Here is a 5457-nt window from a genome sequence, read left to right as displayed (position 1 = left end):
ACATTAGATTCAAATCTATAGCTCCTGTAATACTTAGAACATGGTTTTAGGAACTAAGCTCAACATCTCCAGGAACCATAGAAACAGGAAAAATGAAATCTGCCATGAAAGCCCTTCTCTATCATGCTCGATATGGGGAGGTAGGAAGATGTATGAACCAGGACACATGAGACACACTGTCTCCCCAGATCTTGAATTGCTGATCTTGATACAGAAAATTTTCAACTTTATTAAAATTTTAAAAAGGTTTTCAAGTAAATTGGTTTCCTCATCAGTTTCCAAATCAAAATATTTGTCTTTTTTTTTGTTAGCTTTTAATATTAAATCTTTTATTGAGAAAAGTACTTGAAATCATGTAGGTGAACAGTCCTCAGTGACATTACAAGCAACCCTTCTTTTGTCATATAAAAGGTTGCCTCTTTGGAGGGCTGGCTTGTCTTCAGCGAGAGTGCCTCATTTAACATGGTTCCTAATCTCCCAGGCTCAAAATAAAATCAAACTCTTCTACCAAAAATGGAAAAAGGAAGAATTAGGTGTTATGTGTCCTTTTGCACAAAAGTTAATATCAGGCACTGATAGGTACTCTGTGTTACAGAAGCAGAAATTATATATTCATAAGCAAAATGTATCTTACTAGGGGGCTGGGGAGGTGGCTCAGTGGAATAAATGCTTCCCTGGCAAGCATAAGAGCCTGAGTTCAATCCCCTGTTCCTAAAAAAAAAAAAAAAGGTATCTTACTAAGTGCCAGGCACTACTCGACCCTGGGCCCATAGTAGTAGGCAGCTCAGGGTACCTGTCCCCACCTCGTGTGTCGTAGGTAAGGACATGCCCAAGTTTAATCAGGTAATGAATGTGACTTCACAGGGTCCTGGTATGTAGATGATGGTCAGAGGGCCCACTCTTACCTTGTGTAAGGGACTGAACTGAATCTCTGGTGAGTGAAATGAGAAATGTTTTTTTAAGGGGCAACTGGAAGCTTTCTGAGCTTGGTGATAGGTTTTAAGCTCAGGCAGGGAGATGAAGCGCTTCATTATCCGAAGAAACTACATCCACCATGAACCATTTTGGTTGTCCTCTTTGCTGGATGGATCATAATAGGATTGTTTTTCTGAAACTGTGTGCGCTCTGGGTAAACCTCCTTTACAATCTTCGTAACTCCTCTGATGCCTGGCTCTTTGCAGTTGCTATGGCAGAAGAAATGCTTCATCTTCCAGCTTCATGGCATTAAGGAAGTTCCAAGCCTAGTAGTTTAGAGCATCATCCCAGCAGGCTATCTGCGCAGGCTGTGCTTTGAGGATCTTCAGTGCTAAATTTCACATCAACACCTTTCTCTCGTCGGCTCTCAGGGTTTGACTTCATCAGCCAGTAGTTATTGAGATTCTTCCCACAGTTTTTTTGAGTCTGAAGTCGTCTGTGGACTGGAGTTCTTGTGGGCTGCTGTCTCATCTGAGTTCTTAGTTTTTGTGTTTTCCTGATGGCCCGTACTTGTCTCACGAGGAGCCTGCCCCTAAGCTTGCCCAGCTGGTGGTGCGTGTCTCATTCTTAAGATGGTAATGTTATGTGTCAGCTATGTCTTTGCTTTTTATTTTTTATCTTCTAATTTTATGTATTTGGTATAAGATCTCTGTGCAGCTCGGACTCGTGCTCCTACTGTTTTGAGTCTCCCCAGTGCCTGGATTACAGGCTTGTGCCACCACGCCCAGTCTTGGTGGCTGGTGTGGCGTACCTGGAGTGAGGTAGCACAGTGTGGAGTATGAGGATTGAATGTGGGTCCTTGCACTTGCTGAGGCTGGCAGTGAGACTGCTGAGCTATTTCTGTGGCCCTGTTTTTGCTTTTATTAAATCATGATTTTATTGCTTGAGTACTTACATGGATTTATACCATGTGGGCAGAGGTTGTGGGTGACTTACTTCGAAGTTGCAAGGAAGCAACTGCTTGGTCTCACATGGAGTTGATGATGAATCCAGCCCTCAGTGAGGACCAGAGGGAATTTGGCGTCCTTATCGTTCCTGTTCTTCTTAGGGTGCCGTCAGAACTGCAGATGCCTTCTTAATTAAGTGGCAGAGAGCCTAGGTGAGATCAGGAGCAGGTTCTTCAGACTGAAGGCTTCTCAAGATGTTATTACTCGTCACCAAATGAACTTGTGCAACACCATGAGAGTCAGGATCACAGCAGTCTGTGAGGGAGTCAAGCTCTTGACCAATCCATAAATCTTCACGCGGTCTGACATCAGTTGCAGCCAGGTTGGGACAGTGCAACACATAGTAGAACTTCCTGGGACAGACCCTTCCAGAGAGCACACACAGACCCATGCTGGCAGTGGTGGGGATGCAAAGGCTAGCCGTGCTTTTTAAATAGGGCGTCTCAGTTACTCTTCTCTCCTTGCTAGGACAAATACCCAACACTCTGACGGAAGGAAAGGTTTATTTAGCTCACAGTTGCTGGAGGTTTCAGTCTATACTCAGCGGGGTCCAGGGCAGAATGGCACGTGGCAGAAGGCAGCAAAACAGCAAGAGCAAAAGGGAGTAGTAGCAGCAACAATGGCAACAGAGAGCAAGTCTGTCTCCCCCAAGTTGCATTCAGGCGATCTGCCCAGGCTGGGTGTAACACTCACACCCATAATCCCAGCAGCACTCACATGACCCCAGTGGATCATGAGGTAATCACAAACTCTAGAAGTCCACCCCATGACTACAAGAGGCTTTGGGAGTACAAGTAGACACAAACCATAACACAGGGTACTTAAATGCTTTTGATTTTTTTTGGAGGGGGCAGTACTTTAAAATTTCCTTTAAAATCTCTCATAATTTAAAAATATTTCTTAACACAGCATTTTAAATATGCACATAGTAATTGAAGATAATTGTAATACCTTCTCTATAGACTGTACTATCATACGATCAACTTGTACCGTAAGAATACCTGTGTAACAAGATTCAAATGAAGGCTATATAACAACACAAGCAGTATACAAATAGGCTCACAGTAAAAGATAGTTTGCTCTGTGCTGATCTGCTTGAATAAAGATGTCTTATCAAGTAATGAGACCTATTATCTTCTCCCAGCTACTTCTGAGGCACTACCATTAGGCACTTTGCCGTCTGCTCAGAGAGTAATAGAGTGCTTGGCACTTTTTTAGTTGCCTTCACAACTTGCAGAATATTTTTTCTTTGTTCTTGGTCATGAGTCAGAAGTATAGAAAATGGGATATATAGGAAATTTAAACTTGTCGGTTCACTTGTACCTGTGAAACACTAGTTTTAATTTTAAAAAATAATTTTCTTAAATCTTCTGAGAAAATGGCCGAGGGGTAAGCACAACTTAGCCTCTAAGATTTGGAATGCAGATCCTGGAAAATAACTTAGGAAAGAAAAGGAGACAGGTGAACTCCTGGGACCTAAGAATCTGACAAAAGTTGAGCCATAAAGAAGATTCAGAGCAAAACATGCTCTCGTTTGTGGCTCTTGAGAAAGGAAGACCGTCTACAAAGTGAACAGAAGCAGTGAGAGAGGCGACTCCACAGGCCCTCAGGGATCAACGCAGAGCTGAAACAGACCAGCAGATGCTGCAGCAGCCAGGGAGTTGACTAGACCCAGTGCCCTTCCAAACTGGATGCCATTTCAGGGAAGGATTGACTGAATCCAGCAGCTGCCAGTTGGCTTCCCTTTAGGGCTCTTAGTATTAATCACCCACATGACAACCATGGGAGACAGCTGTGATCAGAGAGCTGGCAAGCTGGCAAGAGCTGTAAGAACCAGTGGCCAGAGGTCAGGCTCAGTCTCAATCACTCTGGATTTGTTTTTTATTTTATTTTTAGTGTATTTAGTAAAGGGTCTACAGGGTCTCACTGCACAGATCGGACATTGTAGTGATCCTCCGGTTTTCAGCCTCCCAAGCGCTGGGATTGCAGGTGCATGCCACCACGCCCTGTCTCAGTCACTTTTTTTTTTGGTGGAACTGGGGATTGAACTCAGATCCTTGTGTTTGCCAGTCAAGCACTTATCCTACGAGCGATCTCCCCAGCTCCCTCAGTAACTGTTTTAGCGCACCCTGGGGGCGAGGCCAGCATGGCAGTCCTGGGGATCGAACCCTGGCCTCTGCGCTCTGTTTAAGCAGGCGATTTAGTCTGCTGAGCTATCTGGCCAGCCCTATAATTGGTTCTTAAGCTATGTTAATATGTAATTTCTCTTGAATGATACTACTTCAGCTGATTGGCTTGATACTAATAATGTTACACAATTGTTGATGTTTACCTGTGAGCCAGTTATCAGATTATCTTTTTCTTAAAGAGAATAAAAATAGTTAAAAAAAAAACAGAATTTCACTAAACAAAATAATAGGAACTCAATAATGGTTGTTATATTACACATTGTTGTCTGCAAATTAGTTTTCACATTACCAGATATAAACATGCAAAATTGACCCAAAAAGTTATAAAAATTAAAAAAGAGAGAGAAAAAATTTAAGCATTAACTACTTTCAGTAGACCAGCAGAAATCAGCAGTACAATTATCCAAGCTAACCTGTGTTTATACATATATCTTTTCTCCTTTCATTTTTTTCCCTCATCCCAGTTCTTTCCCTTTGAACAGTTTTCCTTTCACAGTATCTAGAATACCTTTCAGATTTTATTTACTCATTCAGGGTTCTTACACTAGTGAGACAGTATGATGTTTATACGGGTTTGATTTATTTCACTTAGTATGGTCTCTAATGGCATTTATTTATAAGTCAAGTTTTATCTTTTTTTATAGCTAATAGTCCATTGTGTAAAAATACAACTTTTTTTTTATCCATTCCTCCGTTGATGGGCATTTGGGTTATTTCCAAGATTTAACTATGACAAAATTACTTCTCCAGTAGATTTAATTTTTCTGTCTTAATATTAAAATTTTGATCCATTTGAGTTTAGTGCCTGGTGATAGACATGGGTATAATTTTAGCCTGTGGCATGTGGAAAACCAGTTTTTCCAGCACCATTTGTTGAAGAGGCTTTCTTCTAGTGAACATGTTTGTCCTCTGTGTCAAAGACGAAGCAGCTGAGTATTTGTAGTTGTGTCTGTGTCTTCTAATCTGTTGATCCTCAGATCTGTTTTTTTTTTTTTTTTTTTGCTAGTACCATACTGATTTTATTACAGTAGCTTTGCAGTATAATTTGAAGTCAGGGATTGTGATGCCTCCTGCTTTTCCTTTGTTGCCCAGGATTGCTTTTGCTTGTACATTAATAACGTTTGGGTAACTGTGTAAGTTAAGAGTGTTTCATTCAAATATTAATAAACTTTACATGGCTGCACTGACAAAGGTTCTACAATCTGAGGTACAGGATCTCAGGATAAATCCTGAGGGCATTTCACTAACCTTCTCAGACCAAAAAGCTACAACTCTTGTTGCACAGGTCCTGCTTTACCTTGGTCTTAACCATCCAGCAGAAAAGTATGAAGACGAAATTATAAGAA

General features: G+C 41.4%; 1 pseudogene; it reads right to left on the bottom strand.

Moving 5' to 3' along the window:
* Positions 1 to 483: 483 nt before the first annotated feature.
* Positions 484 to 2313, bottom strand: LOC101569812 (annotated as a pseudogene).
* Between the last annotated feature and the right edge of the window lie 3144 nt (positions 2314 to 5457).

The sequence above is a fragment of the Octodon degus genome, unplaced genomic scaffold, assembly GCF_000260255.1.
Source record: "Octodon degus isolate 3935 unplaced genomic scaffold, OctDeg1.0 scaffold00020, whole genome shotgun sequence".
Lineage (NCBI taxonomy): Eukaryota > Metazoa > Chordata > Mammalia > Rodentia > Octodontidae > Octodon > Octodon degus.
This window is presented reverse-complemented; position numbering and strand designations above follow the sequence as displayed.